Genomic DNA, 13727 nt, shown 5'->3' with positions numbered 1-13727 from the left:
GAGGCAGGACGACGGAACCTCTCCAGGAAGGAGAGAAAACTGGAGTTTAGGGCCCCACCCCCATCCGATAAGACGGACACATGGAAAAAGGCCGTATTTGCTTTCCTAACTGAGCACCCACAGGGTTTGGTTTCCCGAGGCCTTTGAAAACCAGTGTCTCTCACGGCTGTGGACGGCTGGGCTGTGACCTTACAGACGCCTCTGTCGGGGAAGGACTAAACTCATTGCAAGCGCCTCTGAACCATACGTAAGTGGTATCCCAGTATTATTACCGAGAAAACGGTTCCCCAGCCCTGTCCACACGGTGACACGCAGGGACCTGATCCTGCCCAGGGGGAGCCAGCGCGGCCACGGAGGGAGAGGCTTTGCTGGCAGTTTGTGGATTTTGTCAACGTCAAAGAGACCTGAGGTCCCATGTGAGCGTATAACAGCTTCAAAGCTGAAATGGGAGGACATTTTCAATGGCCTAATTTGGAAGAGATTTAAGGTGCTTTGGGCAACAAACAAATGGAAATAATAGGGCTGGGAATGCTTCTGGCTTAGAACTCGATTTTCCCTCCTAATAAAATTCCTCCACATCCACCTCGTAAATCATGTGTATGCCCCAATTTCTTCCAGAAAGTGAACCGTCCTCCATGACGTAGACGTATGTGCCTGGGATTTTAATGATGGAGGAGTGGAGACCTGCTGGTGTCCCCATATCTCCCCACGGACGCACCGTTCCAGGTGCCCCCACCTGCACAATCACAAAAGCCTTTTTAAAAACTCCGTAACAATTCTTAAATGCCACTGTTTTGTTTCACCAAAAGGTCTCTGCTTGGCACTTAACTCGATCAACATTGAGTAACCCACTGTGACTGCGTGCAATCAATTATCTGTACACGGATTTTTAACTCCTCGCGGGACAGGTATCCGTGTCTGCAAAAGCGACTCATGGCCAGTAGGCAGCTGAGTCCGTAAGTGAACGCATGGCGGGTGTGGCTGGAGGTAAGTTTGAAAGACCAATTGAAATTGTTCCTCGACAACAGTAAAATTCATGACACTGGACCATTTTCATTATGACATGAATGGATCAAAAAGGCTGAAAAGCAGGACCTGGAGACCGGACTCTCTGGAACATTCCCTGTTGTACAGCCAGAGAGGACAGTGATGCTGAACTGTGGTCCCGGGCGTCAAGGCCGCATCCGTGGGCCTGCAGTGACCCCTAGTGGCAGCCCAAGACACCTGTTTTCCCACAGAAAAATAAACGAGGGACGTCTCCCGCTGTAACCCACCGGCCACCAGGTTGTCACATTTGAATTAGATTGTATTTTTAAACGAGCTCACGCACCCATATTGATTATCCAAGCTAATGTTTCCAGATGAGACACTGTGGGAAACCCTCCGCTTTCTCAGGTCCTCTGTCCCCTACTCCGCAGGATCCTGTGGTCTCTCCAGTAAAGGTGAAACCCTGGTTCCTTGGCTATGGGGGCCAGGGGGAGGGGGGTTGTCCCCAGGGTGCTGCACAAGAAAGAGACACCTGAAGCAGGGAGCCCCTGGGTCCCGCTCAGAAAGGATGTAGTGTTACGTGTCATTTAAAGACAAGTGAGTTCGGGGTGCCTGGGTGGCTCTGTCGGTTGGGCATCCGACTTCAGCTCAGGTCATGATCTCGCGGTCTGTGAGTTCGAGCCCCGCGTCGGGCTCTGTGCTGACGGCTCGGAGCCTGGAGCCTGCTTCGGATTCTGTGCCTCCTTCTCTCTGCGTCCCTCCCCTGCTCGCACTCTGTCTCTCTCTCTTTCTCTCTGAAAAACAAAGATTTAAAGCAAAATTAAAGACAAGTGAGTTTGTAAGAAATATAAAGTCGTACCAGTGGCATTGACCCTGGCGGTCCCCAGTTAAAACAGAGGGCCTTCCGGCGGGATATCCGGCCATCCCCCTGGCTCAGTCTCTCAGGTTTGACAAAACGAGAGCCAGAAAGAGGGAAGCTATAGACTTAACTACTGCAGCCTTTTAAAGACGCTGCCGCACGGATTAAATAACCTCGAGATTCTGAGCGTGAGGAAGTCATGACGACTCACCGTGCCGGGTGTCACCTGAAAGGGGCCGTGGGGGAGGGGCTCCGTGCAGCTGTGGCCCAGCTTCGTGCTTCAGATAAACTAAAACTCAAGTCGCTGGGGCTTCTTTGTCTTGTCCTCTGCTTTTATTCCGGCATTTCTGCACCGAGACCACTTCGGAAGTTACTCGTAGAAAATCTGTCACGAGAAATATGCATTGAGAACGTATGTGTCTGTCAGGTGTTTCAATTTCTCTCCCGAAACTGGCCTTCAAAAATTACAGTTGGGCTAAAATGACCACGCCAGCAAAACCAGGGTTCGCCACACATGCACGCACTTTGAGGGGATGCTTAGGAGTAGCTGGAAGGTTCTCCGACCCTGTGCCTTGTTGCCCCAGCTGGCCCTGCTGTGTTTCCCCTGTAAGACTGTGCAGCCCTCCTGCGAGTGCTCCCTCCGTTGGTCTAGAGTAGCACCTAAGCCAGACCAACCGCAGTCCTGCCCCAGGACCTTTGCACCTGAAGCGGGAGGGGAGAGCCACCTTTGGATGTCTGGAATGTATTGTGGGAAACTTAGACGTTGCTGGGTTGCTGGCCGTGTGGCCCACGACACGATCTGGAGCCCTGGGCGAGGCAATCCCAGGGGAACAGACTTGAGACAGAGTCTGGCTGCCTTAGTTGTTCATCCTGGCCCCTTCTCATGCTCCAGGAAGCACCCTGGCCTCCACGTGAACTCCACTGTGTGGAGCCAGTCCAGGTGGGGGTGTCCCCTGTTTCACTCCTCTAGCCGGGCTCCTGCTTCAGCCCGCTTTGGAGAGACATGAATTGGTTCTTGTCACCCTAGCTCAGAACCTTCCATGGCTCCCACCTTACCCAGTGAGGATTTCAAGTGCCCACAGTGCCCTGCAAGGGGGCTGTGAGCTGCCCTTCTTGTCCCTACTTGTCCCCTATTTCAGCCAGCTGTGCCACCCTCCTCCAGTGCATAGGCATTGCTCCTGACACAGGGCCTTTGCACAGACTGATTCCTCTGCCCGGAACACTGTTCCTTCTGACACCTGTGTGGTTCACCCTGGTCTCTGCTAAATATCACTGTACAGCAGATTCCTTCCCTGGACATACCAGCCTCCTGTCCTCACCCTGTGCTGGGTGTCAGGTCAATTATCAACCCAAAACACTATATACTAAATACTAAAATAAAATACTGTATACAAAATGCTAAATACTACGGTGGTTTAATTTTCTCCCCACCCCCCACCTCGGAATGTGAACTCCCTGAGAGCAATAGCTTTCTTCACTGCCATATTTTCACTGCCCAGAGCAATGCAGGGTAATGTAGGCATTCTATAACATTTTTCTTTCCCCGACTGGGGTTGGTTAGTGAGGAACTCACCACGACTGGTGATTTCCCAGTTCCCCTGGCCACCCAGTGCTGTTCTGTAGGATGGTTATGGAGAAGCTCCTGCTTGGGTTTGGACTGACGGCTGTGTGACCTTGGCCAAGTTACTTAACCTCTCTGGGCCACCGTTTCCTTACCTTAAAAATTGTAGAGTACACTATCACCCAAGTAGTTGGGCTGTTCCTGAATTAACTGAGGATAATTACATAAAGCACCTACATGATGCGCATCCTAGCACAGCGTTAGCGGTAAAGAGAGAGCGATGGCCAGATACTCTTTTCCACAGGAGCAGCAATGCTTCAAAATGTGCTTTTCCTCGTCTGGTTTCCCTGTTTGACTGTCCACATAATTTATGGGGTTTCTGCAGGGTCAGGGCCAGATACAGATTTTCTTAGCATGATGCTAAATGATCTCCATGGGGATCAGACTCATAAGCAAAAGTCTTGTTGGTCTTAGGCTCACATTAGACCTCTAAGAACATCAATAATGCAGAAGTCAGAAAAAACAATTCTTACACATCGGCTTTACTCATCCTGGAGTTGAAAATAACTCTCTTTTTTTGTGGTAAGGTTTTTCTTTTCTGCATTAAAAAAATTCCAAGCCTTAGGGTGGGGGTTGGGGGGGAGAAAAAAACAAAACCAAAAAAATAAAGAAAGAAATAGACCCTGGAAGACACCTTATATAATCGCAAATTTTCCGTGATGAAGTGTCTGCAGGTGTAAGCTCCGTTTGTTGATTTTTCGTTCTGGTGCACACACGTCGGGGAAAATGCTGACTGCTGTAAACCAATGGTGCCACAGTTCAGGTCGTGTGCGTGAGCTGTTGCACCTCCGAGATCAAGTTGAGTGTCAGACTTACCGTTTTAAAATGGTGTTGCTGGGTGTTTATATAACGTGTGCGGCATGGTGTGGCACAGAGACGGCACGCGTCCAGAGCGCAGCCCCAGCCTGTGCCCGCGATCACGCGACCGGGTGCGTGCCATCGCCTTCCAAGGTCAGTGAGGGTCCCCCTTTGCCCCTCCGCCTCCAGAGAACCCCTGTCCACGCCTCTCTGCCTTCAGGCAGAGAAACCGAGACTACGAGAACTGATGTGAATAAATAACAAATAATCCGGTGCTAATTCCAAGAACCTACTTCGCCCAGTAATGCCAACCTCTCCCCTCCACCGACCACATCAACGTCCGGCCACATGCTAACTGGGGCACCCGTGCTTCCCAGAGATGGTTGCAATCACGTCCCCCAGCCGGGCGCTGTTTTCAGTGCCATCCCAACACTCGCCCACCCAGAGGCGGGTCTCGGTCCCCTTACCTGAGACTCTGAACGGACTTGTGCCTCACAAGAGACCCTGGAGGCTCGAGGCGCACGGAAGGAGTCTGACTACCCCAGGGGAGGGGCAGAGCCACACGGAGAGCCCATGTGCTGGCTTTCCAGAGAACAGCCCTTGTCTCAAGCCCGCAGCGGCACCCCCAGACATGCGGGGTACAGGAGCCTTCAGATAGCGCTGAATCAAGCCTAAATGATGCTAAATGATCAATAATGCAGAAGTCAGAAAGACTTCTGCATCAAGCCTTCCCAAATGAGGCCCCTACTGTGACCAAACGTTTGAAAAAGGGTATTTTAAGCCATTAAGTGTGCGGGTGTGAGCAAAGTAGGCCTTCGTTCATTTCAGCTCAGCCAATAAACACTAGTTAGGCACCTACACTCTGTCAGGCCCTGGGCTGGGCTGTTGGGATTCAGGATCCACAAATGATTCCTGTCCTGTGTTAGTTTTTTTTTTTTTTTAATTTTTTTTTAACGTTTTTTTAAATTTATTTTTGAGACAGAGACAGAGCATGAACGGGGGAGGGGCAGAGAGAGAGGGAGACACAGAATTGGAAGCAGGCTCCAGGCTCCGAGCCATCAGCCCAGAGCCCGACGCGAGGCTCGAACTCGCGGACCGCGAGATCGTGACCTGAGCCGAAGTCGGCCGCCCAACCGACTGAGCCACCCAGGCGCCCCCCTGTGTTAGTTTTGACCCATGAATTTGCAAGCTAAAGAAACCCAACTTAACCTGACTGGTAGGTCATCGACTCGAGTAACTGACAATTCCAGGGAGGTCCTTCAGGAAAGGCTGGATCCAGGGCATTCAATGGCATCACCAGGCCCTAGCCTCTCTTCGTCCTCCCAGCTCATCTTTCGTCAGTGTCGACATCTCCGTTGACTCCCTTTTTCGAATCGTTCCCCGGCGTCATCTCCAATAGGGCCACGGGCCCTCTGCTAATTCCCGTCGCTGGAGTTTGGGGACGGTCTGGCTGCCTCGGATTTGAGCTGCACCGAGGTGCTGAATGCCCTCCGACCGCGTGCACTGAGGGTGGGGAGGGCTCTATCACCAAGGAAATCCACAGCGATGTTATCAAAAGAGAAGGATTTGTGGGCATCCAGACACAGCACGGGTCCCGTGCGCCTGCTCTGTTGAAGGGAAGAATGAGGATCCGTGTGTACAAGGGCGGTCAAGAAAGTCCAAGATCCAGGCTGACGAGTTCTGAGTCTCCTCCTCACTTTGGAGGTGAAGAAATCAAGACGCAAATACGTCCACAACGAGTCAAGATGGCACCTGCATCCAGACAAGACGCCCCAGCACGCGGCTTGCTCTGCTGTTCTGCCACAGACGATACTAACCATTACGCCAGGCACAACCCTGATTTCTCCCAGTTGAAGGGATTTAGACTCATGATTATTTTTGTTTAAGTAAAAAAAATTCTTTTTAATGTTTATTTATTTTTGAAGGAGAGAGAAACAGAGCATGAGCAGGGGAGGGGCAGAGAGAGAGGGAGACACGGCATCCGAAGAGGGCTCCAGGGTCTGAGCTGTAAACACAGAGCCCGACGTGGGGCTCGAACTCACGGACAGTGAGATCATGGCCTGAGCTGAAGTCGGACGCTCAACTGACTGAGCCCCCCGGGCGCCCCAGGCTCATGATTATTGATTCCAACTTCAAATACACAGGAGAATAAATCAAGTTCAGGTATTTCCTCCTGTCTTCTGCCAGCAAACTCAGATGCTTCAAGCCCGTCTTGCAAAGCTTATTAGGTAGAGGGCAACGGCGTCTGATTCCCCCAGATGGCAGAAATCTCTGTCCCTTACAATAGATTTGACCACTGACAAGGTGACAGCCCATCTAAGCCTCTGTTTCTTGACCTGGAAGCAGGAATGGGGGATAAAAATGAGGCTTCAGAGCCTAAGCTGAGATGTGTTTTTATTTCGTGGGACGTTTGAGATACAAGCATCTGTTTGCACAGGTTGATTTGCAGGGGGAGGGGGGCAGAACTGGCCGGGAAGGTTTTCTGCGGAAGCGTCTGTTGGTAGAGGTGGGAAGCTGATTGCAGGGGACAGTCAGAGGTGTGCCTTCCCCGCGCTTTGCTGCAAACCCTCGGACACAGGATTGGGCTTGTGGTCTATACTGGACCCACCAATACGTATAACTCAGGGAGCCGAAGAGCCCTTCCCTGGAGAATTTGCAAACTGTAACCGGAAAATGCAAGCCCTCATTCCTCCTTGCAGAAATGCTGAAAAGGTCCAGAGCGTCTAGTAACTGGGTCCCCCGCCTGGTAGAAAGCGGGGCTTAAAGATTGAAGGCAACATTTAGAGAGCAAAAGAGAGAACCCCGGGCAAACCTGAGAACCTGCTTCCAGCTGCTCTCGACACCCACATCTGTGCCTCCACTTGCCTTATAATGTGAACCAATGAATTACCGTTTTGCCTGAGCGGCTTAGAGATGCATTTCCATTACATGACGACCAGCATCGAAAAGTTGTCTCCAAACATCCCTGGGAGACGACTCCCGGTCAGAGAGTTTTGACTCACAAGAGGAAAGCTCAAAGCCAGTTAATGTGAGCATCAGTGTCCACGGTCACGTTTGTTCTCAGGGACCCATGGAGCCTGGAGTTGTAAGGGTGGGTGAAGAAAACAAGGTATGTAAACTTTCTGGCTCATAAGAATTATTCAATGAATGTTAGCTCCCTTCTGTTGGATTTATCCCACCCGTACGAGGCATCCATTTGCATCAATATTCGATTCCCCTCAAAGAGCATCCATGTTCCATCGGCTTGGAAAGCTAAGGTCCCAACTACAAGTATCAAAGCTCGACTGTTCACTTTGCCATTCATTTCTTCGTGTGTCTAAATGTGAAATCTTCCGACGAGTAGAAAGCTCCCTCACTAGTTGGTCACAGAGTACAAATGGTCATTTTTCCTTAATTGTTAGAATCTGGGGTTTCTGTTGAAAACTTCTTTTGTCTGCCAATCCTAAATAGATTCTCCATTCTTCAGCCGACTACGATGTATCTTTTCCCCATCAATCTGGGGAAACCATTTCCAACATGTCACAAGTGACCTGCTGATTGCAAGTCTCAAGGCTGTGTTGAATGTCTCATTGGCCTTACTTCTCTGTAACAATTAACACCACCCACGTACTTCCTCCTGAGCCTGCGATCCAACTGTTCTGTGACCATAGTTTTTTGGTTTCCCCTCTCTTTACCACTTGTTGTCAGTATTAATCTGTGGTTTTCTTCTTCTCTTGCCATCTCTTAGGCACCGTCTAGGAATAGAGTCTTTCTTCAATTCCGCAGACTCTCCTCAGCACCTTGTCGACATCGTAGCTCCAACCAGCGACCGTGAAGAGACGGCCACACGTCACGCCCAAGAAGTCGCTCCTGAGACCCACACTGAATTCCCAACTGCCTGTTGGACGTCTTCTTTGGACAATTCAAGGTGTCACTTTTCTGTAATGTCACAAAACGCATCCACTCTCTCTCCCCTTTCTCTGTGCCATGTCATATTTAGTCCCCACTGCTCACGGACTTGAAGGTCTCCCCCAGTTCTAGCCCTCCCTCACCCCCACATACAATAATTCATCCAACCCTGTTATCTTTCACGCTGAACATGTAGGCACGTTCTCTTCTCCCCTGGGCACCCTGCCCCTGCTGGGGTCCGTGGGGTTTCTCATGTAGGGTGGGTATAAACAGGGTCTCTGCATTATCTTCCCTGCTGCCTCCGTTGGCCCCACAGCCTCCAGGGTGATGTTACTGCAAAGGAATCTGATCGTGTTCTTTTCCCGCTGAGACTCTTGTGTGGCTCTCTGAGACCTTCTGGACAATGCCTAACCCCTCTTGTGAGCCTTCTTCCCCACCACACACCTCCTTCCCACCTCCATTCCATATATTCAGGGTTGCAAATGCTCCGACAAAAGCTGTGTGGGGTGACTGGGCTCTTTTCCACTGCACGCTTTTGCATGTACTATTCCATTTTCTTAGAAAGAGAGCATCTTCTCACTGTCCCTGGTAAGCTGTCCCTTGAAGACTCAGATGCCATGTGTCCCGTCCTTACCTGACTCCTCACTGCAAATGGCAGATGCACAAGGCCACAGCCTCTAATGACTGGAATGGGACAGAAGTCCTGGTGTGTGACTTCCATGACTGGATCTCAACAGGTGTCTTACCGCCCTCTGGTTCTCGCCTTCTTGGAACACCTGCTTGGAGAGAATCCTCAAATAGCCCCATGGAGAGGATCAGGGGGCTGGGAAGTGAGGGCTCCTTCCAACAAGGATGCAAGACAGCCACTTAAGGAGTGGCTCATCCTCTGCCCCAGACGAGCCTTCAGATGGTGCAGCCCTCCCCCAACAACTTCGTGGCCACCTCCTGAGAGACCCTGAGCCAGAACCACCCAGCTAAGCTGCATCCAAATTCCTGAGCCACAGAAACAACGAGAGAATCAGCATTGCTTTAGGCTAGTAAGTCTGGGGCTTGTTACCGCCATCATCGGCCATCCAGCAAAATCGTTTGAGAATTGTCCTAACCGTGTATTTCTATGTACATGTGCGCCATGCCCCTCCCCCACACGTCAATACTGTTTCACGGCTGGGCATTTTGTGCACACTTATCATGGCTTTCATAGTCACAGAGATTCCAGAAATGACATGACCTTCTTTAACAACCACCCAATCCCTGCTGCTGGAGATTAGGTCACTTATAATTGTCTGCAATTATAAATAGGCTTTGAATATTATAGTAGATAAAATTTTAGGGCACGGATATTTTCCTTAGGATAAATACTATGAGTTTATTGCTACATCAAAGAGGATGTACATCCTAAGTCTTTGGATAAACGTTTCTAACTCATCTGCCAGAAACATACCGGGCTACAAATTTTCTCATGTCCCAACCAAGTGGGCAATTTTGGCCCCTGGCGATGTTTGGAAATGTCTGCAGACATTTCTCGCTGTCACTTTTGGAGGGAGAGGGCCGGCCACTGGTATCTGGAGGGGACAAGCCTGGGATGCCAGACACCCATCCCCCACAAAGAATCCTCCAGAAATGTCAACAGTGTGCAGGTGGAGAAACACTGTTTACCACCAGATAAGGGTGTTACTTTTTTTGGTAATGTTTATTTATTTTTGAGAGAGAGACAGAGTGCGAGCAGGGGAGGGACAGAGAGAGGGAGACACAGAATCCAAAACAGGCTCCAGGCTCCGAGCTGTCAGCACAGAGCCCGACACGGGGCTCGAACTCACAAACCGTGAGATCATGACCTGAGCTGAAGTTTAACACTTAAGTGAGCCCCCCAGGCGCCCCAGGGAGTTACTATTTTTAAGATTATCTGCCAGTTTGAGAGTTGAGAAGTCGAATCTCATGGTTTCATCGTTTCTGCTTTTATTTCTTGCTGTCGCCACCAGGAAGCACACAGCGTTTTCACATGTTTTTTAGTCCTTGTTGTCACTTGCTTGTTCGTGTGAGCCTTCCAGGGTGGCTGGTAAGAGCCCTTAGTAAGATGTGAATGCTCTGTCTTAGCTAGCAAGCACTGCCCCCCCTCAACCGGCCAGGTGGTTTATTAGCTCTTTAACGGTATTTATGGTCTGGGGGGGTGTGTAGAAACGTGTGTGTTGTTCTAGTCAAAACCGATCGTTAACCACGTCGGTTTTCGTGGTTTCATTTTCTTAATTAAACTCGAATCGATCTGGATTTCATTGTTGTCTACGGTGTGGGGTGAGGACGTGATTCTCTTCTCCTGTGTCAACAGCCAACCGTCCCCATGCCGGGGGTGAAGCCACCCAGCTCCCCCCCACCCCCCGAAACGGAAGTGTGAACGGTATGTGCGAACTTCTCCGGAACGAAAAGCAGCGCTTGTGAGATCGCCGGCGTTCTGTTCCCAGTGTGCATCGGCCTTGTCTTAATCACAGCGAATCGTAGCTGTGGACGTGGGCTGAGTTTAACAGTCGGCAGTTGACCGAACACCAAGCGATTCGCTCTTCTGTGTCCACCACCCTTCGAGGCATGAGGTTGCTCCTTAAAAGTAAGTGCTTTGTTCCAAATCTCGCGCTCCGCTGCTGAACCACCGGGGCCCGTCGCAGTGGAATCTCTTTGTGTGTCCCTGAGACTTGGAGCCATTTCTTGGGCATTGGCAGAAATAAAGCTTTTCCTTCTAGATTCCCCACTGCAGGATTTCCAGAGCCATATTTACTCATAGTCTAACAAGAAGTAAACCTCACCAACCGCCCCCCCCCCCACAAATTTACAAGTGTCATCAGGAGGCAATGTGAGATCTTGTCACATTAGTAAGATTTCATATTGATCGGACACACGGCTGGTAAATGGAGTGATAAAAAAGCTTTCGCTAAAATAAGGAGGTAACTCGGAAGGGAAGCTGTGTCCTACTGACACTTGTACTTGTATTTATTATGCATCTATGTTCCCAAGTGCATTTATTTATTCCTTGTTCCCTGGCAAATTGAGGTGATCTTTGCTTCAGAGGAGAGAGACCTCCCACCTTGGGAGCTCTCAATCCGCGTGGAGAACGGCTTTGTGGAAATGGTGGTTTAGGAGGGGCAGCAAGCACCTGCTGGCTGGCCCAGGGAGCCTCGTGGTACGTGGGGCCACGTTCTCACTCACTGCCCCGTCTCAGGAGGCTCAGGGCACAGCAGCTGCCTCTGCTCCTCTGCCAGCTGGGGGCAAGGGTCCCCTGAAGCCAGCCCCTTCTCCCTTCCTCCTTCCTCTTTACCCTCCGCCCCCTCCCCTGCACCAAAGGTCCAAAGACTGCTTCTGCTGCTCTCCGCCGTGGGCTCCTGGCAGGTCTGTGGGTGCAGCAGGACGCTTTCTCGTGGCCACTGTTGGTTGGACCACGGTGAGGTGACCGTCGCACGCCAGACCGGTCAGAGAGCCTTCCCCGAGTTGGGAACTGAATCACGAGGCAGGATGTCAGTCTCAGGGAGCTGGGGACGCGTGTTCTCCACCCGCCACATGGACGGAACAGCAAAGGAGAGCCCACTGCAAAGAAAACAGATTCGGATTTCTTGGTCATCAGGGGTGAATCCGACAGAAAAAGTAGCTTCTTCGGGCTGGTTGTGGAAGAAACCAGATAATGTGAAGAAGGAGACAACTTCTCCCAGACCCAGACAGACGGTGCACTAGGGAAGAAAGAAACCGGTCCCGGGGAAAGCCAGAGCATCCAAGACTAAGGAATCTCCATTAAATAATCCTCAGGGTCTTGGAATGTTCACCTGTACATATTATGGTTCTCTGTCAACCTGGACGCCTGCGGTAATGGTGTTTCTCTCTAATCAACCGGCTGGGAAATGGGCTGGTATTAATCTCTCACTCCTGGGAAGCAGGTGGGGAAGAAAAAAGGTCTGTGCTCTGAGGTTACAGCTCCTTCTGTCCCCGAACATGGCTTCAAGTCATGTCGAGCACATTCAACCAAAGAGGAGTAAGACAATTCTTCCCCCACACGCCAGGCCTCCTACCTGGAGCTTGACACAAAGACCGTGGAGAATGCTGCAATCTTCTGGAAGAGTGACTCAAGCATTGAGAGCAGAAGATGTAATCAGAAGTGACAAGTGTCTTAAACACCTTGCTCAAAGTTCAACGAGTGAAGATTTATGTGTTTTGCCGGCTCTGGATCCGTTCTCCCTTCTTCAGGATCAGGGATCTTCATCCGTAGCTTTGCGGACTGGACACGTCCCCCACAGGCAAGCCGAGCAGGGTGGATGGAGGTCCTCAGCCCTGGTCCTGGGGACATGCTGCCTGACAATAGAAACAGCTCAGCAGAACACACAGCTTTGTGATGAAAGGAGATCCGGCCATCATGTGAGCGCCTGAATCCAGCCATGCCTGAAGCCAACCCTTTGCATCCCCTCCGTGGTGATACAAACCAAACTCCCTTTTCTGCTTAAGTTTGGCTCGAGATGCTGTTATTTGCAGCTAAGAGCCCTAACTAACAAAGCACCAAATTGTCCATGGACATTAACAACAAAACAGATTGTGTCATGGCCAGGTGACATTGTACCTTTTTTCAGGAGTCACTGTGAAACAGCTCTCTACTACTGTATTTTTTCATTCATTCACAAAATGCAATTTTATCAGGTACTTACGGTTTGTTAATCACTATGGCAGATTCAGGGGCAGATCATCCATGGTTAAAATAACAGCATTAAAATGGCCCAAGCCCACTGTGAACTTGGACCTCTTTCTTAACCCCTAAATCACAATGCTATTGGGAGAATTTAATCAGGTCATATTTGTAACCCCCACAGCATCTTACACATAGTTTATACCATGTAAATGTTCACCAATATTCCTAAAGAGAGGGTTACAATGTGGTCCCTGCTCTCAAGCAGCTTACAGTCCAGGAAAGTTTTTGTTTTTTTGTTTTTTGTTTTTTGTTTTTTTGTTTTTTTGGTACGAAACAATTTTATGGTCATCTTTCATTGATTTAAAAAAAAGCCACATGTGGATTTCAAAGCACCTATAAGATCATTTATCTTAACAAAAGCTATTACCATTAATGAAAAAGCATCTAGAAAAAAATAAATATGAATCTGACTGATAATGAGATATCTGTTGTATTTCATTTAGGGCTGGCTAATTGACTTCTGGCAGTCTTAATAAAGGAGGGGAAAATGACACAGCTTCGGAATCATCACTCCCACAGAATTAAACAATTCCATGAATAATTCACTCTCAAATCTGTTTTATAGGAATAAAAATGGTAAACAAAGGTCTGTTTCCCAAATAACATCAGACATGCACAGAAGCCACCCAAGATATCAAATTAAATAAGCATCATTAATAAATAATTTGAACCGCTTTGCCTAATGTGTTGGATAAACACATTTGCATCCCGAAAGCTGGGGGGCCTTCAGCTAAGCAGGAAAAGAAAGAAATTCAGATTCCTGGGGGCATTGTTTGTATTTTAATAATGTATGACCATAACACCACATTTTCTTCTTTTTATTTAATTATTATCTAAGAACAAAACATTTGGGCACTAATGAA

This window comes from Puma concolor, chromosome D3 (assembly GCF_028749965.1).
Source record: "Puma concolor isolate L17-30 chromosome D3, mPumCon1.1.hap2, whole genome shotgun sequence".
NCBI lineage: Eukaryota > Metazoa > Chordata > Mammalia > Carnivora > Felidae > Puma > Puma concolor.
This window is presented reverse-complemented; position numbering follows the sequence as displayed.